Source organism: Rhinopithecus roxellana, chromosome 6, assembly GCF_007565055.1.
Source record: "Rhinopithecus roxellana isolate Shanxi Qingling chromosome 6, ASM756505v1, whole genome shotgun sequence".
Classification (NCBI taxonomy): Eukaryota; Metazoa; Chordata; class Mammalia; order Primates; family Cercopithecidae; genus Rhinopithecus; species Rhinopithecus roxellana.
The window spans coordinates 98,185,995-98,209,996 of NC_044554.1; the positions used below are offsets into that span (position 1 = coordinate 98,185,995).

Genomic DNA, 24,002 nt, shown 5'->3' on the forward strand with positions numbered 1-24,002 from the left:
AGGCTAAGGTGGGAGGATTATTTGAGCCCAGGAGTTCAAGACCAGCCTGCTCAACATAGCAAAACCCCATCTTTACAAAAAAATAAAAGAAAAAGAAAACAAACAAAATCATGGGAAAACTGGCCAATTGTGCCAGGAGGAAAGTCCAGGAGGGACTCATAGCTGACAGCTGCACTGAGGTTGGAGGACGGACGGCACCGGCAACTATGCAGAAGCCTGTAAGTCATAACGTCCAGTTCAGTTGTAAGGGACTGAGGCAACTTTGTGAGAGAGTGGGACATAGCTCCCACCTCACTCCACCCCGCATTCCAGGATCCCAGGTCAGGACCTTATACTCAGAAACTCCCTTCACCCCCTACTCACATGTGGCTGACTGCCATGGTTACTACTTGAGACCCTTTCTCCAGCAGTTACTACTGTTACTGCTTGAGACCGTCATTACAGCAATTACTACTGTTACCGCGTGAAACTGTCATTACAAGACTGAACAAAGGGATCAACGTAGAAATGATAACAAAAAAACAAAAGAAACTGTTTTAAGGAAAGGCAGCAAAGGGTGAAGAGAGCGCCCTGATGCTATGGAGCAAAAGCAGCCCCTGAACCTCTACAGCCCTTTATATTTATTGGGTAACAAGAGCAAGGAGGAGGAGGTAACGACTGGTCAGCTGCTTAATTGATCAGAGGTTCATCTTGTTACTGACAGGATTCAATTATTCCTAATCATAAGAAACATTTGTGCGGTCTCCCACACTCCCATACCCAAACCCTCCCTACGGTTCTCTCCTATTCCCCTTCTCCAACTTCCTGCTCTGGGATTCCAGGGCACACACCAATGCAGGACCCACACAGTGGCATAGTGGGAGCACAGTGGCACTTGTCACTTGGTGGCCAGCTGGGTGTCTGTGTCTCAGTCTCATGCTTGACCTGAACACCTTGAGATCAATTTCTATACCCGCCAAGTGCCGAGCAAATCACCTGTGCCATGGCCGGCGTTTGCAGAATGGATAGATGATGGATCGACTCTGAGACAATTTCCTCTGGACCAGAGACTCCTCTGCGGGTTTTGCTCGCAGAGCACAACTGGGGTCAGTGTATACACAGGGAAAGTCAGCAGGCAGGTCCCCTGATGGAGGCAAGACTGAAGTCAGGGAGCTTGGCAGCACCTGATCTCACTGCCTGTGCTTATAGAGTGAAAAATGCTGAGAGCCCAACTCAGGGCTTCATTAGCCTGGCACCTGTCCCTGTCTGCCTTTACCTTCCCATCAGCTGACAATAATTATCCTCTGCTGGCAGAGCAATTAGAGAGGATTAAGTGAGAAAAGTCGTGGTAAGACCCTTTATACATGCAGAGGCTTTTGTCTTTAAAAATGTATTACTTATTTATTTTTATTATTTTTTTTTATACGAAGTCTATCTCTGTCGCCCATGCTGGAGTGCAGTGGCGCGATCTTGGCTCACTGCAACCTCCACCTCCCAGGTTCAAGTGACTCTCCCGCCTCAGCCTCCCCAGTAGCTGAGATTACAGGCACCCGCCATCATGTCTTGCTAATTGTTGTGTTTTTAGAAGAGATGGGGCTTCACCATGTTGGTCAGGCTGGTCTCGAACTCCTGACCTCAGGTAATCCACCCACAGCCTCCCAAAGTTCTGGGATTACAGGCGTGAGCCACTGTGCCTGGCCAAAAAAAAAAAAAAAAAAATTCTTTTGAGACAAGGTCACACTCTGTTGCCCAGGCTGGAGTGTAGTGGCGTGATCATAGCTCATTGCAGCTTCCAACTCCTGGGCTCAAGCAATCCTCCTGCCTCAGCCTCCTGAGTGGCTGGGACTACAGGTGCAGGCCACCACACCCGGCTAAGTTTTTAAATTTTTGGTAGAGATGGGGTACCCCTATGTTGCCCAGGCTGGTCTCCAACTCCTGGATTCAAGCAGTCCTCCCACCTTGACCTCCCAAAGCACTGGGATTACAGGCATGAGCCATTGTGCCCAGCTCATCATGATGTCTTATGACAGTTCTTCTAATTTTTGCTCCCCAGTGATTCAGAGGGGATGCCGGGTGACTGCCTGAATTTTCTCATTCAGTGGGTGCTGGGAGTGTGGTGTGTGGAGGGGAGGAAGTAAGGGAGAAAGGATGGCCAGGCAGAGGCAGCACTCAGGAGAGGAGTGAGTATGGGGTAAACAGGGCGGGGATGCCCACCATCTCCATGTTGCAACAGGAGTGGGCGAGCAGAAGGTCATTGGGTGGGACTGTGTGGGGTTGGGTGCTTCAAACCAGATTAGTAATACCCTTTAAGGGCTTTTCCAAAGCCTTAAAAAACACAAAATACCCAATCTTTCTTTTTTTTTTTTTTTTCTGTTTTGTCACCCAGGCTGCCGTGGAATGGCCTGATCTCCGCTCACTGCAGCCTCCGCTTCCTGGATTCGAGCAATTCTTGTGCCTCAGTCTTCTGAGTAGCTGGGATTATAGGCACCCGCCACCATGCCCGGCTAATTTTTGTATTTTTAGTAGAGATGGAATTTCACCATGTTGGCCAGGCTGATCTCAAACTCCTGACCTCAACTGTTTCATCTGCCTCGGCCTCCCAAAGTGCTGGGATTACAGGCGTGAGCCACCACACCAGGACAAAACACCCAGTGTTTTGTTGTTGTCATTGTTGTTGCTTTTGTTTTGAGACACAGTCTCTCTTTGTCACCCAGGCTGGAGTGCAGTAGCACGATCTTGGCTCACGATAACCTCCTCCCCCCAGGTTCAAGCAATTCTCCTGTATCAGCCTCCCAAGTAGCTGGGATTACAGGTGCCCACCACCACACCTGGCTAATTTTTATGTTTTTAGCGGAGGCGGGGTTTCACCATGTTGGCTGAGCTAGTCTCAAACTCCTAACCTCAAGTGATCCACCCGCCTCAGCCTCCCAAAGTGCTGGGATGACCGGCATGAGCCACCTCGCCCAACCGAAACACCCAATCTTTACGCTCTATACAGGGAAATAGTTAAGGCAGGGATTACCAACCCTGTTTTACGAGGGAAGAGCTGATACCTTACAAGGATACGTGAGTAGACACTATCACAGGGCCACTTAGCTCCCGAAACGGGAAACTGTATCCTTCCCACTTGAAGTGGTGGAATCCAGCAGCCAGAGACATAAAGAGAGGGAGGAGGAGGTCTTAGAAAGCCGACTAGAAAGGGAGTGGATAGGTAAAAAGAGAACTAGAAAGCCAAGTGCAGTGGCTCAGGTCCGTGATCCCAGCACTTTGGAGGCCAAGGCAGGAGGATCACCTGAGGCCAGGAGTTTGAGACCAGCCTGGACAACATGGTGAAACCCCATCTCTACTAAAAATACAAAAATTAGCTGGGCATGGTGGCATGCACCTGTAGTCCCAGCTACTTGGGAGGCTGAAGCAGGAGAATCGCTTGAACCTGGAAGGCAGAGGTTGCAGTGAGCCGAGATCGCGCCACTGCACTCTAGTCTGGGTGACAGAGCCAGACTCCATCTCCAAAAAAAAAAAAAAGGAAAGGAAGAGGATAGGTAAAAAGAGAAAGAGAAAGCCAGGTGCAATGGCTCACACCTGTAATCCCAGCACTTTGGGAGGCCAAGGTGGGAGGATTGCTTGAGCCCAGGAGTTCGAGTCCAGCCTGGGCAACACGGCAAGACCCAGACTCTTAAAAAAAAAAAAAAAAAAAATTAGAAAGAGGAAGATGGAAGCGGTAGAAGTGGGAACCTGGCAGGGGCAGAAAGAGCATGTGTGGAGGAGCGTGGAGGGTGGGTGGGTGGGAAGTGACCCACAGCAGTGTGAGGCTTTTAGAACCCCTGATGGCTCCAACGCAGACCCTGTCCCTCTCTTGGCCTCAGTTTCTCCATCTGAGAAGTAGGGTGTTGGCCACAGTGGCCTCTCCCCAAGTGTAGGACCACCAGCGGTGATGCAAGAAGGAACATTTCTCATTTTATTGAAATGTTTTGTTATGGTCACCCCCTTTAATAAGGGACTTTAAGGAACTTTATATGTATATATAAAGTTATATATATTATAGTAATACAAGATTTCCCTAAGGTAAAAAATATGAGGGCTGGGCATGGTGGCTCATGCCTGTAAACGCAGCACTTTGGGAGGCCAAGGCAGGTGGATCACCTGAGGTCAGGAGTTTGGGATCAGCCTGACCAACATGGAGAAACCCCATCTCTATTAATACAAAACTAGCCGGGCGTGGTGGCGCATGCCTACAATCCCAGCTACTCAGGAGGCTGAGGCACGAGAACTGCTTGAACCCGGGAGGCGGAGGTTGTGGTAAGTGGAGATCGCGCCATTGCACTCCAGACTGGGCAATGAGACTGAAATTCTGTCTCAAAAAAATATGTATATATAAAATATATATATAATTTATAATATTATATACAAATATATAATATATAATATATTATTATATATAATATATAATATATACAAATATATAATATATACAAATATATAATATATAATATATACAAATATATAATATATAATATATTATTATATAATATATACAAATATATATAACATATAATATATACAAATATATAATATATAATATATTATTATATATAATATATAATATATACAAATATATAATACATAATATATATATATAAGTAGGCTGGGCGATGCGGCTCACATCTGTAATCCCAGCACTTTGGGAGGCTGAGGCATGCGGATTGCTTGAGCTCAAGTGTTCAAGACCAGCCTGGGCAACATAGTGAAACCTCAACTCTACAAAAAATAAACAAAAAATTAGCCAGGTACTGTGGTGCATGCCTGTGGGAGACTGAAGCAAGAGGATTGCTTGAACCCAGGAGTTCAAGACTAGCCTGGGTAACATAACATGACCCCATCTCTCAATAAATAAATAAAAGAAAGGGTCTGTCATCTCTGACAATAAATAACTTTAAATACCTGAGGATGGGGGCGGGGGGCACTGGATCTGATGGCCCTAATTAAGGTAAAAGTAGACCACACACACACACACACATACACACAGAGAGAGAAAGAAAAAAAATCCTGTGTCTTCTTATTAAGGTCTAAAACTGAATTTTAGGTCAAACCATAGGCCCATAGATGGGCAGCTATGGTGTAGTGACATATTTTAGTCTCCGACCTGCTAAAAACTGGCTGTATGAGCGTGGGCAACTTGTTCACTCCTCCCAAGCTTTGATTTCCTCATCTATGAAATGTTGGGGGTGGGGAGGATGAGGCCACCTTTTACCCATGGTCTCATGTGATTCTAGAATCCTAGAAAGTTATGGATGTAAAGGCTTTTAGTAAACAACAACTACTTCTTCCTCTTCTTCTTCTTCTTCTTCCTCTTCCTCTTCCTCTTCCTCTTCCTCTTCCTCTTCTTCTTCTTCTTCTTCTTCCTTCTTCCTTCTTCTTTCTTCTTCTTCTTTTTTTTTCAGATGGAATCTTGCTCTGTCATCCAGGGAGTAGTGCAATGGCGCAATCTCGGCTCACTGCAACCTCCACCTCCCTGGTTCAGGCAATTCCTCTGCCTCTGCCTCCCAAGTAGCTGGGATTACAGGTGCATGCCACCACGCCGGCTAATTTTTTTGTACTTTTAGTGGAGATGGGGTTTCACTATGTTGGCCAGACTGGTCTCGAACTTCTGACCTCGGGTGATCTGCCTGCCTTAGCCTCCCAAATTCTGGGATTACAGGCGTGAGCCACTGCGCCCGGCAGTGCACATGCAGGTCTTCACCATCTAGCAGGAACCAGAGCCTTAAGCTAGAGGAATTCAGCCCCAAGGGAGGCTTTTCAGATATCCATCCATCCACCTACCCATTAATTCATCTGCTCACTTATCCATCCATCCATCCACCCACCCACCCATCCACCCATCCATTCACCCACCCACCCATCCACCCATCCATTCACCCATCTATCCATCATCCATCCATCCATTCATCCATCCACCCATTCATCCTGCCATCACCCATCTACCTATCCACCCATCCACCTACCCACCCATGCATCCACCTCCCCACCCATTCATCCATCCACCCACCCATCCACTCATCTATCCATCCATCCATTCATTAATCCATCCATCCATCCATCCATCCATCCATTCACCCATCCATCCATCCATTCACCTATCTATCCATCCATTCACCCTTCCATCCATCCATCTATCCATCCATCCATTCATCCATCCATCAACCCCTCCATCCATCCACCCATCCATCCACTCATCTATCCATCCATCCATTCATTAATCCATCCATCCATCCATCCATCCATCCATCCATCCATCCATCCATCAATTCATCCATTCATCCATCCAACCATCCATCCATCCATCCATCCACCCACCCACCCACCCATCCATCCATCCATCCATCCACTCACCCACCCACCCACCCATCCATCCATCCACTCATCCATCTATCCATCCATCCATACATACATACATACATACATACATCCATACATACATACATCCATACATACCTCATCCCAGACATACCAAGAAAAACTATATACAGGTGTTGCCTTGGAGAACTCTCACACTAGCCCTGAGAGACAGAGGCAATTATGACACAGGTGATAAGTGTCCAGATGGAGGTCTACCGAGGCCACAGTGGAGAGCAGAAGTCAGAGAAAACTTCGTGGAGGAGATGCCCCTTGTGCTGAGTTAGGCTGACCAAGGGGAGTGGGGCTTGGCAAGGAGGAAACTGGGCTCAGAAGGGTATTTCAAGCCCTGGAGGCCACAGAGATGAAGTCAAGGCAGAGGGGTGACTTGGTCAGGTTGGAGCCTTAAAGAAATCACTCTGGCTGCAGTAAGTAGTGTGGCAGAACTGTTGGGAAGGCTGTGGTAGGAAATCTAGGATGGAGAGGTGGAGGCAGTTAAGATGGAAAGAAGGGGATGGATTTGAGGATCACTCAGGACTGCATTTGCTGAGCTCTGATGCCATACTGGTTGAGGAAAAGGAAGGACTGTCCAGGATAACACTTAGGTTTCAAACTTGAGTGCATGTGTTAGGGGGACCATTCATGGATAAAAACAGCCCACAGGGGCTATGGGGCTTGGAGTACCAGGGGTTCTAGTAGATAATCGAGGCAGGCAAGGCAGGTAGGGAGAGGTCTTGATGTCCAATAAATTATCAGAACAAGGGAGGGGCTCAAGCCTGTAATCCCAGCACTTTGGGAGGCTGAGGCGGGCAGATCACCTGAGGTCAGGAGTTCGAGACTAGCCTGATCAACATGGAGAAACCCTGTCTCTACTAAAACTACAAAATTAGCCCGGTGGCGGTGCATCCCTGTAATTCCAGCTACTCTGGAGGCTGAGGCAGGAGAATTGCTTAAAACCAGGAGACAGCGGTTGCGGTGAGCCAAGATTGCACCATTGCACTCCAGCCTGGGCAACAGAGCGAGACTCCTCTCAAAAAAAAAAAAAAAAAAATCAGAACAGGAAGACCCTTTAGAGTCTCACCTGTCCCCACACTTTGTGGCTGGGAACTGGAAGCCCAGGGAGATTAGACAGCCTCAACTGCCCCACCCAGCTCAAGACCCAGTGCAGTACCACGGGGATGGCATGACCCTAGAGGTAGACACTCCTGGGTTTGAACTTTGTCCCAACCATATGCTCACTTGGTGGCCCCAGGCAAGGTGTTTAGCCTCTGTGAAGCTTAATTCATTTACTGAAAGATGGGTGTGACTGTGCACCTCCCAGAATGGTGGAGGGAGTAGGCCTCAAGCTTCAGTGAGGGACTCCATCAAATGCAACTAGACCAGTATCCCTTCAGCTGTCCCCTAAAGCCCCACATGGCTCCTCTGAACTCATCTTATCCTCTTATTGTCCCCATGTCACCAGTAAGGAAACTGAGGTTCAGGCTGGGCATGGTGACTCACGCCTGTGATCCTAGCACTTTGGGCAGCTGAGGCAGTAGATCACCAGAAGTCAGGAGTTCGAGACCAGCCTGGCCAACATGGTGAATCCCATCTCTACTAAAAATACAAAACTTAGTCAGGTATGGTGGTGGGTGCCTGTAATCCCAGCTACTCTGGAGGCTGAGGCATGAGAATTGCCTGAACCTGTAGGCAGAGGTTGCAGTGAACCGAGATTGCACCACTGCATCCCAGCCTGGGCGACAGAGCAAGACTCAATCTCCAAAAAGAAAAAAAAAAAAAAAAGAAAACTGAGGTTTAGAGAGTTAAACGACTTGCTCAAGACTCCTAAGACATGATAGAGCAGAACTGGTCCTACATCTTCCTGGGAAGAAACCTATGCCCTTGTCATGGTGCCAGGCAGCATGCTCTGCTGAGTGGCACCAATGCCACCACGCCGAGTTTACTTTCTGAGCTGCTCTCCAATGCACCCCTTCCTTTAGACTCTCACGGCCACCATCTTTGCCCAGCCTCCATCAACTCCTTCTTGCATTCTTGTCCCAGCCTCCTAAAGGAAGCAGGTGGACATCTGGGGTGTGATGCATGGGGGAGAGGGCAGTGGGGTGCCAGGATGAATGGGCACTGGGGTGGGGAGTGCAGGGGGCTGGATTCAGGCGTGCAGACTGGGGGGTGTCACTGCTCCCTGGGGTATCCTGCTTCCTCACTACCAAACACACACACAAAGTCCCAGAATACTGGGCACAGGGGAGCCACTTACCCAGAGGTGACAGGGTGACAACTTGGTGCCAAGTGCACAGCAGAAATGACTTCCTTTGACTCACCCGATCTGGGGTGGCAGGAAGAACGGGACGAGAGGAGGGGCGTCTGGGGAGGGAAGGGTGCATCCCGTGCATCTCACCTGGCTTGGCTGGGAAATTCAGGAGTTCAAGGTTCACAAGGACTTCTGAGAGGTTGGATTTGTGGCAACAGGCAGACCCTGATGGGCGCCCATGTGTAGGGTGGGTGGCAGTCCCTGTCAGAAGAGCACAGTGAGCCCATTGTCAGACAGACTTCTGTCCATGCAGACTTCTGCCCTGGAAAGGGTGTGGTCCCAGATGGGGCTGGGGAGGAAAACAGGTGGCAGCTATGGAGTGCCTTGCCCTTTGGTCTCCGGATGGGAGGGCTTTCAACAGTCAACAGGGACGGGAACAGGAGGCACAGATAGCAGCTGAAGCCGAGGGCACTGCTAACCAGATGGTAAACGGGGATGCTGCAGATCGAAGAAGTCAAGAGGATCTCTTTTGGGGGGAGGTGGAGTGGGGGGAAGGGACACAGAGTCTCGCTCTGTTGCCCAGGCTGGAGTGCAGTGGTGCAATCTCAGCTCACTGCAACCTCCGCCTCCCAGGTTCACACGATTCTCCTGCCTCAGCCTCCTGAGTAACTGGGATTACAGGCGCCCACCACCATGCCCGGCTAATTTTTTGCATATTTAATAGAGATGGGGTTTCACCGTGTAGGCCAGAGCGGTCTCAAAACTCCTGACCTCAGGCAATCCACCTCAGGTCTCAGCCTCCCGAAGTGCTGGGATTAAAGGCGTGAGCCACCGTGCCCAGCTGAGAGGATCTTTTTGTATGTCTCAGTGTCATGGCTGCCTCTTAGATGTTAAAGGCCCAAGGAGAAGGAAGCAGGTCAAGCTGTCCAGAGACATATCTGACCACCTCGGATGACAGCAAGAGCCCCACCAAGGGAGGTATGCAAGCACCCCATGACAGATCTCCATGTAGGAAATTCAAGTCTCAGATGAAGGATCCCTATTCAGCCGAGGCATTCTGGGATCCAGTGAATGATGTATTTCAGACTTCATGTTATAAGCGCTCAGAGTCCACTGGAAAAACCAACACGGAAATAATTAGAGCCTGAGTATAGTGGTTGATGCCTGTAATCTCAGCACCTTGGGAAGGTTACTTGAGCCCAGAAGTTCAAGGCTAGCCTGAGCAACATGGTAAGACCCCGTCTCTACAAAAATAAATATTTAAAATTAGCCAGGTGCACTGCTGACCCCAAGTGATCCTCCCACCTTGGCTTCCCAAAGTGCTGAGATTACAGATGTGAACCGGAGTTCAAGACCAGCCTGGCCAACATGGTGAATCCTCATCTCTACTAAAAATACAAAAATTAGCTGGGCATGGTGGTGGGCACCTGTAATCCCAGCTACTCAGGAGCCTGAAGCAGGAGAATTGCTTGAACCCGGGAGGCAGAGGTTGCGGTGAGCCGGGATTGCACCACTGCACTCCAACCTGAGTGACAGAAAGAGACTGCATCTTGGCTGGGGGCAGTGGCTCACACCTGTAATCCCAGCACTTTGGGAGGCCGAGGCGGGAGGATCACGAGGTCAGGAGATTGAGACTATCCTGGCTAACACGGTGAAACCCCGTGTCTACTAAAAATACAAAAAATTAGCCGGGTGTTGTGGCAGGTGCCTGTAGTCCCAGCTACTTGGGAGGCTGAGGCAGAAGAATGGCGTGAACCCGGGAGGCGGAGCTTGCAGTGAGCTGAGATCGTGCCACTGCACTCCAACCTGGGTGACAGAGCGAGACTCTGTCTCAAAAAAAAAAAAAAAAAGAGAGAGAGAGAAAGACAGAGACTCCATCTCAAACAACAACAACAAAAATTAACTAGGTGCAGTGGCAGACATCTGTAGTTCAGCTACTCAGGAGGCTGAGGTGGGAGGATCACTCAACCCCGGAGGTCGAGGCTGCAGTGAGCTATGATCATGCCACTGCACTCCAGCCTGGGAGACAGAGTGAGACCCTGTCTCAGAGTAATAACAATAATAATTACAATACAGCATAAGATTTAGGAATCAGACTCATTGAGAACATACGCTTTGGAGGCAATTAGTCCTGGATTCTGATCCTGGCTCTACCCCAGCCTTGGCTTTGTCATTGGGAAGTGGAGACAAGTCCTTGTCCCTCCTCTAGGTATCACAAGGAGTGACTGAATGACTGTCCCTCATGGTCCAGGCACAGCTCCCAGCCTACAGTAAATATTGATAAGGACTAGTTAGTAACGGGTATTCGTTCCTATTGCCAGGTGACTACCAGGTTGAAAGGGCTCTGCATAGGGAATCTGGGAAGCTTCAGAACAGGACAGGTGGGAGCTCCCAGGTGGAAAAGGAAGCAGGGCATTCCAGGCCAAGGGAAGACCAGGGGCAGGAGAGCCAGGTGAACAGTGGGATGTGGCTGAGTTTCTGGAAGGCAAAAGGAAAAGGTGGGTCGGGCATGGTGACTGGGATTTCAGGTGTGAGTCACCGCACCCGGCCTTAACTTCTTCCTTTCTGATTTGGATACCTTTTATTTCTTTGTCCTGTCTAATTGCTCTGACAAGAGGGAGGCAAGGCAGCCAATAAGAGTCCATGATCAGGCCAGACATGATGGCTCATACCTGTAATCCCAGCACTTTGGGAGGCCAAAGTGGACAGATCACTTGAGGTCAGGAGTTCGAGACCATCCTGGCCAACATGGTGAAACCCTGTCTCTACTAAAAATACAAAAATTAGCCAGGCGTGGTGGCATACACCTGTAATCCCAGCTACTGGGGAGGCTGAGGCAGGAGAATCACTTGAACCCAGGAGCCGGAGGTTGTAGTGAGCCGAGATCGTGCCACTGCACTCCAGCCTGGGTGACAGAGCAAGACTGTGTCTCAAAAAATAAAAATTAAAATTAAAAAAAGGAAGAGGTGAGGTTGGGTGGCTGGGGACAAGGGGCAGGAATATCTATCATGTGATATCTCACATTCCTGCTCCAAATGCAACTAGTGGTATCATTCCTTAAAAATTCTTCAGGGAAGGCACCATCGCTTCCCCCACAACTCCCTCCCACCGCCCCCCGCCTCCTCCCCGACACACACACCTAATCAGGCCTCTCATTTTGTTGATTTTACCTATTTAACACCTCCCAGATCCACGTGTTCCTTTTTGGCCCGTTCCGCCGCCTCCCAACTCACGTCTCTCCACTCTGTTCCGTGCACAGCTGCAAAACAAAAGCCCCTCCTAAAACGCACAACAGCCTGGTCACCCCCGCCTAAAATTCTTCACCAGTGCTCCATCGCCAACAGCCAAACTTCATCCATTCACTCATAACCTTCATTTATTTTTTACAATTTCTTCCCACTACCCAATCTATTGTACACTTAACGGTTTTGTAAAAATGGACTTCATCCAAAAATAGCCACAAAATCACAGATTTAGGGCCAGGCGCGGTGGCTCACACCTGTAATCCCAGCACTTTGGGAGGCCAAGATAGGTGGATCACCTAAGGTCAGGAGTTCCAGACCAGCCTGGCCAACATAGTGAATCCCCCTCTCTATTAAAAATACAAAAATTAGCCGGGCATGGTGGCAGGCGCCTATAGTCCCAGCTACTTGGGGGCTGAGGCAGGGGAATTGCTTGAACCAAGGAGGCGGAAGTTGCAGTGAGCCGAGACTGTGCCATTGCACTCCAGCCTGAGCAACAGAGGGAGATGTCATCTCAAAAAAAAAAAAAAAAAAAAAAAGTCACAGATTTAGTGCATTAGCTGTGTTTTCCCCTATACCCATTAAAATAAACCCACAAGTATTAAAGGAAACCAGGCCAGGTCTGGTGGCTCACAGCTATAATCCCAGCACTTTGGGTGGCTGAGGTGGGAGAATCGCTTGAGCCCAGGAGTTTGAGACCAGCCTGGGCAACACAGTGAAATGCCATCTCTACCAAAAATTAAAAATTTGGCTGGGGCCGGGCACAGTGGCTCACGCCTGTAACCCCAGCACTTTGGGAGGCCGAAGCGGGTGGATCACCTGAGGTCAGGAGTTCAAGACCAGCCTGGCCAATATGGTGAAACTCCATCTCTACTAAAAATATGAAAAAAAAATTAGCCGGGCATGGTGGCATACACCTATAATCCCAGCTTCTTGGGAGGCTGAGGCAAGGGAATCGCTTGAACCTGGGAGGTGGAGGTTGCAGTGAGTAGAGATCTCGCCATTGCACTCCAGCCTGGGCAACAGAGCAAGACTTCATCTCAAAGAAAAAAAAAAATTGGCAGGGCATGGTGGCACGTGCCTTTGGTCCCAGCTACTTGGGAGGCTGAGGCAGGAGGGTTGTTTGAGCCCAGGAGGTTGAGGCTGCAGTGAGCCATGTTTGTACCACTGTGCTCCAGCCTGGGCAATAGAGTGAGACCCTGTATCAATTATTTTTAAAATAATTAAAACATAAAGTAAACCAGGTGTGTGTGTGTGTGTGTGTATGTATGTATGTGTGTGTGCACATGTGATGTCTGTCACAAGCTATCCATCCTCCATCTATATCCTCTTGTCCTTCCCAATTCAGGGACACTGGTCTGACCTCAATTGCCACCTTCTGGCTGGCTCAGTCCCCCAAGGCCAGGCTGATGTGGTGGGGAGGGGGACACAGGAATGCCACATGGGAGAGGCTGATACCAACACCAAGGATTATTAGCCAACACCTGGGCAGGTCTGGTTGACCAAGGTAAGGTGAAGCCAGGGTTACGTTGGCAAATATTTAACAAACTGGCTCTGTGGGGACAAGTGTGATTGGCAGCATTTGCCAATTGCCATGGTGTAAACCCTCCCACCATGGCTGAATTCAAGCTACCCAACTGATGTCTCTGAAAGTGGAGTTGGGAAGAGATGCTGACAATCCACTCTCCCAGGTCAGTGTGAGCTCGCTATGATATACCGCCAGGTGGGGCCCAGGACATTGTCTTAGGGAGCTCCTGCTCTGTAAGTCCTGAAAGACACATGGAGAGAAGAGAATAACATTGAGGCCAGGCACGGTGGCACACTCCTACAATCCCAGCACTTTGGGAGGCTGAGGCGGGTGGATCACTTGAGGTCCAGAGTTCAAGACCAGCCTGGCCAACATGGTAAAACCCTGTCTCTACTGAAAATACAAAAATTAGCCGGGTGTGGTGGTGCATGCCTGTAATCCCAGCACTTTGGGAGGCCGAGGCGGGTGGATCATCTGAGGTCAGGAGTTTTAAACCAGCCTGGCAAACATGGCGAAACCCCGTCTCTATTAAAAATTACAAAAATTAGCTGGGCATGTTGGTGGGTACCTGTAATCCTAGTTACTTGGGGGGCTGAGGCAGGAGAATCGCTGGAACCCAGGAGGCGGAGGTTGCAGTGAGCTGAGATCATGCCACTGCACTCTAGCCTGGGCAACAGAGCAAGACTCCATCTCAAAAAAAAAGAAAAGAAAAATAGAAAAAAGAAAAAGAACGGTGTTGAGAAGGAGGTTGGAGGCTCTTGACTAACCTGAAGCTCACTGAAAACAGATGTCTGCAGGAGAAAGGAAGAGCTACAAGCATATGCACAAGATTCTTGCTGAGGATCCACAGCTAGGGAGGCCCAGAAGGCAGGGAATTCCAGGACAGAAGGGGGCGGGAAGCCCTAACTGTCCAGTGTTCCTGTCACTCCCGGAGACTAGGTGACATGCCTCTCCTCATAGGTAGAAATACCTCCTGACTGGAGGCCAAGAAGGGACCAGATTCTGCTAATCCACAAAATACGATGGTCAAGAATTTCACTAGGCCGGGCGCGGTGGCTCAAGCCTGTAATCCCAGCACTTTGGGAGGCCGAGACGGGCGGATCACGAGGTCAGGAGATCGAGACCATCCTGGCTAACATGGTGAAACCCCGTCTCTACTAAAAAATACAAAAAAAAAAAAAACTAGCTGGGCAAGGTGGCGGGCGCCTGTAGTCCCAGCTACTCGGGAGGCTGAGGCAGGAGAATGGCGTAAACCCGGGAGGTGGAGCTTGCAGTTAGCTGAGATCCGGCCACTGCACTCCAGCCTGGGCGACAGAGTGAGACTCCGTCTCAAAAAAAAAAAAAAAAAAAAAAAAAAAAAAAAAAAAAAAAAAAAGATTTTCACTAAAAGAAGAAGTGGGGCCAGGCACAGTGGCTCAAGCCTGTAATCCCAGCACTTTGGGAGGCCGAGACGGGCGGATCACGAGGTCAGGAGATAGAGACCATCCTGGCTAATACGGTGAAACCCCGTCTCTACTAAAAAATACAAAAAACTAGCCAGGCGATGTGGCAGGCGCCTGTAGTCCCAGCTACTCAGGAGGCTGAGGCAGGAGAATGGCATAAACCCGGGAGGCGGAGCTTGCAGTGAGCTGAGATCCGGCCACTGCACTCCAGCCTGGGTGGCAGAGCGAGACTCCGTCTCAAAAAAAAAAAGAAGAAGTGAAAGGATTTCCTTCCTGAAGGACCCACACAGCTGGATTGCTTCCCTAAAACCAAAAACCCTGGAGTCCTGCTCGCAGAGACCCAACCCCCTCACCACACTGCCGCAGGACACTGACGGTCTGAGGCTGGAGATGGACACACTCTGCCTACTTATTTGACCCCAACACTCATGGGGTCGGTTGGAATAGCCAGGAAACATATGCATCCGGGATCCCAAGAGACAGTGAGTGGGCTGGGCACAGTGGCTCTTGCCTGTAATCCCAGCACTTTGGGAGGCCAAGGCGGGTGCATCACTTGAGGTCAGGAGTTCACGACCAGCCTGGCCAAGATGATGAAACCCTGTCTCTATTAAAAACACAAAAATTAGCCAGGCGTGGTGGTGCGCTTGTAGTCCTAGATACTCAGGAGGCTGAGGCACAAGAATCATTTGAACCCAGGAGGCAGAGGTTGCAGTGAGCCAAGATCATGCCACTGCACTGCAGCCTGGGCAACAGAGTGAGACTCTGCCTCCAAAAAAAAAAAAAAAAAAAAAAAAAAAAAAAAAGACAGGAAAGCCCTGTGCAGTGGACAGCAGCTGCCGGCTGCTGGAGCCAGGGCCCTGACTCTACACTGTAGGAGGATATGAATTTGGACAGCACTTTCTTCCTCCACGCACTGGCACTAATGGTGCTTGCTTACAACACCTTATTTTACTATTGGGAGGCTTGAATGAGACAGAGTCACAGGAGTACTTTGTTTTTAGAGACAGGGTTTTGCTCTGCCACATAATAACAGCTCACTGGCAGCCTCAGTCTCTCTGGGCTCAATTGATCCTTTCACCTCAACCTTCCAAGTAGCTGGGAATACAGGCACACGCCACCAAGCCCAGCTCACTTTTGCTTTTTTTTTTTAAGAGATGAGGTTTTTGCCATGTTGCCCAGGTGGATCTTGAATCCCCGGGCTTAAGCCATCTGCCTGCCTTGGCCTCCCAAGATGCTGGGATTACAGGCGTGAACCACCACAGCCACCCCACACAGGAGCACTTTGCAAACAGCAAAGCATTGCAGAGAAATGAACAGTGAAATACCGGTGATGCCCCAGCCACCCAGCGCCACTGGAAATCAGCTTCTGTTCATTAGCTCAGCAGCTCAGGCCACAAAGAAAGTCTTTGGACAAGCTGAAAAGTTAGTCGCCCAGTGAGTTTGGAAGCCTGGGGAAGGTAAAATCCCTAGGGAGCCCCAGGGGGAGGCAGGAGACACCAAGACAGACAAAGGCACTGAGAGGGGAGATAGGAAGATTCTCAACACCAACCCTTCTGCTGCATCCGGAAAGCATCTCTGCCCCCACAAGGCTTTTAACCTCGCCAGGAAGGCAAGGTGCACAGGACAGACCACTTTGCTCATCCTCTTCTCCAGAATGTCTGAGAAATGCCTAGTGATTCCTGCCAGAATGTCTGAGAAATGCCTAGTGATTCCTGCCTCCCCTGCCCTAGTCTCTCTCCCTGCTTTCTGCCACTATGGTCCACAGTCCTAAAGAATGACTCCTCCCAAGGAATGATCTCCTTAGGAACACAGTCCCCAGAATGTGCCAACTCCAATTGGAGAACATCTATGTGACATGAGTTCTGACTATTTTGCGTTTCTTTCTTTTCTTTTCTGTTTTCCTTCCTTCCTTCCTTTTTTTTTTTTTTTTTTTTTTTTTTGAGACAGGGTCTCACTCTGTTGCTCAGGCTGGAATGCAATGGCACTATCTCAGCTCACTGTAACCTCCCCCTCCCAGCCTCCCAGGTCCAAGCAATTCTCATGCCTCAGCCTCCCGAGTAGCTGGGACTACAGGCGCACACCACCATACCTGGCTAATTTTTGTATTTTTAGTAGAGATGGGGTTTCACCATGTTGGCCAGTCTGGTCTCAAACTCCTGAACTCAAGAGTTCTGCTTGCCTCAGCCTCCCAAAGTGCTGGGATTACAGGCATGAGCTACTGCACACAGCCATATTTTGCAGTTCTTGAGACACATGGGGAGATGCTGGACGGAGAGTTGATAGACCTAGATTCCTAGATTCTTCTTTCTTCCCTTCCTTTTCCTTCCTTCCTTCCTTCCATCCATCCTTCCTTCCTTCCTTCCTTCCATCCATCCATCCTTCCTTCCTTCCTTCCTTCCTTCCTTCCTTCCTTCCTTCCTTCCTTCCTTCCTTCCTGTCTCTCTTTCTCTCTTTCTCTCTTTCTTTCTATACAAGGTCTTCCTCTGTCACTCAGGCTGAAGTGCAGTGCTGCTGTCTCGTCTTACTGCAGCCTCCATCTCCTGGGCTCAAGCGATCCTCCCACCTCAGCCTCCTGAGTAGCTGGGAATACAGACACACACCACCATACCTGGCTAATATTTTGTATTTTTAGTAGAGATCAAGTTTCACCATGTTGCCTAGGCTTGTCTTGAACTACTGAGCTCAAGCAATCTGCCCACCTCAGCCTCACAAAGTGCTGTGATTACGGGACGGAGCCACCGCTCCCAGCTGATAGACCTAGATTTTGATTCCAGTTCTGCTGCTTACTAGTTGAGAGGGGAAGTGGCTAACTCTCTCTAGGCCTTGGTTTGTCCATCAGTGAGATGGGCATAGGGATCCCCACCCCGTGTTCTGGCCAGACAGCATTGTCATGTCAAGAACTTCGCTGGGCATGGTGGCTCACGCCTGTAATCCCAACACTTTGGGAAGCTAAGGAAGGAGGATCACTTGAGCCCAGAAGTTTGCGGCCAGTCTGAGCAACATAGTCAGACCCCATCTCTACAAAAAAATTAAAAAATTAGTTGGGTGTGGTGGTGTGTGCCTGTAATCCCAGCTACTTTGGAGGCTGAGGTGGGAGGATGGCTTGAGCTGGGGAGGTCAAGGATGTAGTAAAGCTATGATTGTGTCACCCTACTCCAGCCTGGGTGACAGAGTGAGACCCTGTCTCAAAAGAAAGAAGACCCAGATCTTCAGGAAAGAAGAGAGGACACAGCAAACAGTAAACACGAGCAAACATGAAAGGCGGTCTTTTCACGCTTAGTTTCTTTAAATATATACGACAATTTAAGTCAAAAGTAAAAACGTTTTTCGGGCGCGGTGGCTCACGCCTGTAATCCCAGCACTGTGGGAGGCCAAGGCGGGGAGATCACATGAGGTCAGGAGTTTGAGACCAACTTGGCCAACATGGTGAAACCCCATGTCTACTAAAAATACAAAAATGGGCCGGGCGCGGTGGCTCACGCCTGTAATCCCAGCACTTTGGGAGGCCGAGACGGGCGGATCACGAGGTCAGGAGATCGAGACCATCTTGGCTAACACGGTGAAACCCCGTCTCTACTAAAAAATACAAAAAACTAGGCCGGGCGCGGTGGCTCAAGCCTGTAATCCCAGCACTTTGGGAGGCCGAGACGGGCGGATCACGAGGTCAGGAGATCAAGACCATCCTGGCCAACATGATGAAACCCCGTCTCTACTAAAAAATACAAAAAACTAGGCCGGGCGTGGTGGCTCAAGCCTGTAATTCCAGCACTTTGGGAGGCCGAGACGGGTGGATCACGAGGTCAGGAGATCAAGACCATCCTGGCCAACATGATGAAACCCCGTCTCTACTAAAAAATACAAAAAACTAGGCCAGGCGTGGTGGCTCAAGCCTGTAATCCCAGCACTTTGGGAGGCCGAGACGGGCGGATCACGAGGTCAGGAGATCAAGACCATCCTGGCCAACATGATGAAACCCCGTCTCTACTAAAAAAAAAAATACAAAAAACTAGCCGGGCCAGGTGGCGGGCGCCTGTAGTCCCAGCTGCTCGGGAGGCTGAGGCAGGAGAATGGCGTGAACCTGGGAGGCGGAGCTTGCAGTGAGCTGAGATCCGGCCACTGCACTCCAGCCTGGGCGACAGAGCGAGATGCTTGTCTCAAAAAAAAAAAAAAAAAAAATACAAAAATTAGCTGAGCATGGTGGTACATGCCTATAATGTCAGCCCATGTGATCCTTTATGGGAGGGAGAGAGCATAAGGAAGTCTGCACTTGGATTCCTCCAGATTCCTATGACTTTTTTTTTTTTTTTTTTTTTGGAGACACAGTTTTGCTCTTGTTGCCCGGGCTGGTGTGCAATGGCACGATCTTGGCTCACTGCAACCCCCGCCTGGCAGGTTCAAGCGATTCTCCTGCCTCAGCCTCCCGAGTAGCTGGGATTACAGGCATGCACCACCACGCCAGGCTAATTTTTGTATTTTTAGTAGAGATGGGGTTTCACCATATTGTTCAAGCTGGTCTCAAACTCCTGACCTCAGGTGATCCACCCGCCTCAGCCTCCCACAGTGCTGGGATTACAGGTGTGAGCCATCGCGCCTGGCCACTATGACTTTTTTCTTTATGATCCAGCTGAGGTAGGACGTGGGACTAAACTCCAGAGGGAGGGAATCCAACTTTAGACCAGATTGAGGACTAGCTAAAACAGAAAAGAGGCAAAAGCACCTCTGCATGAGGCAGAGGTAAAGAGGACTTCTTGCTCAGGAGTTTGAGACCAGCCTAGGCAATATGATGAAACCCTGTCTCTACTAAAAATGCAAAAATTAGCCAGGTGTAGTGGAGTACCCCTGCGGTCCCAGCAAAAGAAAAAGAAAAAAGGATTAACCACCAATTCTTCACCAACTCTTCCAAAACATAGAAGAGGAGAGAATATTTTCCAACTCATTCTATGAGGACAGTATTACCCTGATACCAAAAGCAGACAAAGACATCACAAGAAAAGAAAAATACATACCAATATCTCTTATAAAATAACTAGGAATAAATTTAACAAAGGAGGTGAAAGAATTATATACTGAAAACTACAAAACATTGTTGAAAGAAATTAAGGAAGACCCAAATAAAGTTTTTAAAATCTCATGTTCAGATTTTTCAGCTGTGGACCTCTCAAGAACTCCAAAATATGGCTGTGGTGGTGACTCACGCCTGTAATCCAAGCACTTTGGGAGCCCAAGGTGAGCGGATCACTTGAGGTCAGGAGTTCGAGACCAGACTGGCCAACATGGTGAAACCCCATCTCTACTAAGAATGCAAAAATGAGCTGGGTGTAGTGGCGTGTGCCTGTAGTCCCAGCTACTTGGAAGGTTGAGGTGGAAGGTTCAGTTGAGCCCAGAGAGACTGAGGCTGCCAGTGAGCTGTTATCACATGGCTGCACTCCAGCTGGGGTGACAGAGCGAAACCCTGTCTCAAAAAACAAAGCGATCCTGTGACTCTGTCTCTTTCAAGTCTCCCAATAGTAAAATAAGGTGCTGCAAGCAAGCACCTTAGTGCCAGTGCATGGAGGAAGAAAGTGCTGTCCAAATTCATATCCTCCTAAAGGGTAGAATCTGGGCCCTGGCTCCAGCAGCCGGCAGCTGCTCTCCACCACACAGGGTTTTCCTGCCATGCACTGTCTCTCTCTCTCTCTCTCTCTTTTTTTTTTTTTTGAGACAGAGTCTCACTCTGTTGCTCAGGCTATAGTGCAGTGGCATGATCTCAGCTCACTGAAACCTCCACCTCCCGGGTTCAAGTGATTCCCCTGCCTCAGCCTCCTGAGTAGTGGGACTGTAGATGCCCCACCACACCTGGCTAATTTTTGTATTTTTAGTAGAGACAGGGTTTCATCATGTTGGCCAGGCTGGTCTTGAACTCCTGACCTCAGGTGATCCACCTATCTTGGCCTCCCAAAGTGCTGGGATTACAGGCGAGAGCCACCGTGCCCAGCCCACACACCTGTCTCTTGGGACCCCGAATGCACACGTTTCCTGGCTATTCCAACTGACCCCATGAGTGCTGGGGTCAAATAAGTGGGCAGAACGTGTCCATCTCCAGCCTCAGGCGGTCAGTGTCTTGTGGCAGTGTGGTGAGGGGGCTGGTGTCCGCAAGCAGGGCTCCAGGGTTTTCCGGTCTTAGGGAAGCAATCCAGCTGTGCAAGTCCTTCAGGAAGGAAATCCTTTCACTTCTTCTTTTAGTGAAGTTCTTGACCACCAGATTTTGTGGATTAGCAGAATCTGGTCCTTTCTTGGCCCCTAATCAAGAGGTATCTTTTTTTTGTTTTTTTTTAATTTATTACTGTTTTTTTTTTTAGACAGAGTTTTGCTCTTTGCTGTCCAGGCTGGAGCACAATGGCACGATCTCGGCTCACCGCAACCTCTGCCTTGTGGGTGCAAGCGATTCTCCTGCCTCAGCCTCCCATGTAGCTGGGATTACAGCCACCTGCCACCATGCCCCGTTAATGTTTGTATTTTTAGTAGAGACAGGGTTTCCCCATGTTGGCCAGGCTGGTCTCGAACTCCTGACCTCAGGCGATCCACCGCCCTCGGCCTCCCAAAGTGCTGGGATTACAGGCGTGAGCCACCATGCCCGGCTAAATTTTATATTTTTAGTAGAGAGGGAGTTTCCCCATGTTGGTCAGGCTGGTCTAGAATTCTCGACCTCAGGTGATCCGCCTGCCTGGGTGTCCTAAAGTGCTGGGATTATAGGCGTGAGCCACCGCGCCTGGCCCAGGAGTTATTTCTACAAGGAGAAGGATGACACCTAGTCTCGGGGCATGACAGGAAAACCGGGTGGTTAGGGCTTCCTGCCCCCTTCTGTCCTGGGACTCCCTGCCTTCTGGGCCTCCCCAGCTGTGGACCAGCGGTGGTGCTGGCGTGGAGACGGGTGGGAAACTGCTGGTGTCCAATCTAGATTTTGGAGTGTCAGGCGCCAATATTCGGGAGCTCTTTGCAGAATCTGGAACGCTGAAGAAGACGGCTGTGCACTCTAATCGCTCTGGCCGCCGCTTAGGATCAGCAGACATGCACTTTGAGCGGAAGGCACACGCCCTGAAAGCCATGAAGCAGTACCACGGCGCCCCTCTGGCTGCCCCGTGAACATTCAGCTTGTCACATCACAGATCCAAACACAGCAGACACCTGCACAGAGCGTAAACAGAGGTGGCATGACTAGAAACCGTGAGGCTGGAGGTTTTGGTGGTAGCGGAGGCACCCGGGGAGGCACCCATGGAGGCGCCCAGGGAAGAGGCAGAGGCGCCGGCAGGAATTCAAAGCAGCAGCTTTTTGGCAGAGGAAGCTGGACGCCTATAATGTGAGAATGGACACCAGTCAAGCAGACCAGCAAATCTGCGTGCGCAAGAGCATGCGAAACAGGACCCAGGCGTCTCCTCTCGCTGCATGGTGGGGAGGCGGTGGCTGCGGCTGTGCGGCCAATGATGGATTTGTTTCTTTTATGTTTTAAAATAGGATTTAAAAATTCATGTAAAGGTTTCTTTCTTTCTTCTTCTTTCTTTTCTTTTCTTTCTCTTTTTTCTGAAACAGAAAAAAAATCCCACTTTCCCGTGTTGAAAGATTGAAATACCGTTAAGATGACAATAGTCCCCAAATGACCTACAGATTTAACACAACCCCTAGCAAAATCTCAGCTGGTTTCTTTGCAGAAACTGACAAGCGACTCTAAACTTCATATGGAAATTCAAAGGACCCAGATTTCAAAACTTAATACAAAATTACAATAATCAAGACAGCTTGATCCTGGCATACGGATGGACATATAGATCAGTGGAATAGAATTGACAGTCTAAAATAAACCCTCACATTTACAGTCAGTTGATTTTTGACAAGAGTGCCAAGGCCATTCAATGGGGGAAAGAAGTATTTTCAACAGATGGTGCTAGAACAATTGAATATCCACCCGCAAAAGAAAGAAGTGCACCTGCTACCACATACCATATACAAAAACTAACTTGGCTAGGCGCGCTGGCTCATGCCTGTAATCCTAGCACTTTGGAAGGCCGAGGTGGGAGGATTGCTTGAAGCCAAGAGTTCAAGACCAACCTGGCCAACATGGTGAGACTTCATCTATTAAAAAAAAAATTATCTCGGCCGGGCGCGGTGGCTCTCGCTTGTGATCCCAGCACTTTGGGAGGCCGAGGCGGGGGGATCACGAGGTCAGGAGATTGAGACAATCCTGGCTAACACGGTGAAATCCCGTCTCTACTAAAAATACAAAAAATTAGCCAGGCATGGTGGCAGGCACCTGGAGTCCCAGCTACTGGGGAGGCTGAGGCAGGAGAATGAGGTGAACCCGGGAGGCGGAGCTTGCAGTGAGCCGAGATCATGCCACTGCACTCCAGCTTGGGCCACAGAGCCAGACTCCATCTCAAAAAAAAAGAAAAAAGAAAAAAAAAAAGAAAAAAAAATTAACACAACATGGATCAAATACCTAAATGTAAGAGCTAAAACTATAAAACATAGGGAAGAAATATAGGGGTAAATTTGTTTCTCTGTTACCCAGGCTGGAGTGCCATGGCATGACTATAGTTCACTACAGTCCCCAACACCTGGGCTCAAGTGATCCTTCTACCTCAGCCTCAGAAGTAGCTGAGACTACAGGCATACACCACCATGCCTGGCTAATTTTGTTTATTTTTTATAGGAATGAGGTCTCACTATGTTGCCCAGACTTGTCTCAAACTCCTGACCTCAAGTGATCCTTCTGCCTTGTGACACTTGAAATTTATTTCAAAATAATAAGGAGGCTATAAGAAAAATTTTTAAAAAAAATTGGGACCGGGCAGGGTGGCTACACAAGTAGTCTCAGCTACTCGAAGGCTGAGGTGGGAGAATCACTTGAGCCCAGGAGGTCGAGGCTGCAGTGAGCCGTGATCTCACCACTTCACGCTAACCTGGGCAACAGTGCAAGACCCTATCTCAAAAAAAAAAAAAAAAAGAATCATAAGACTTTTGCTTAAGAATTGCTGGGCGGGCACAGTGGCTCAAGCCTGTAATCCCAGCACTTTGGGAGGCCGAGGTGGGCAGATCACCTGAGGTCAGGAGTTTGAGACTAGCCTGGCCAACGTGGTGAAACCCCGTCTCTACTAAAAAAAAAATATATATATATATAAATTAGCTGGTCATGGTGG

General features: G+C 49.2%; 1 pseudogene; it reads left to right on the plus strand.

Annotated features, from left to right (window-relative positions):
• Window positions 1–8,994: 8,994 nt before the first annotated feature.
• LOC104681364 lies at window positions 8,995–22,318 on the plus strand (annotated as a pseudogene).
• The last annotated feature ends 1,684 nt before the right edge of the window (window positions 22,319–24,002 follow it).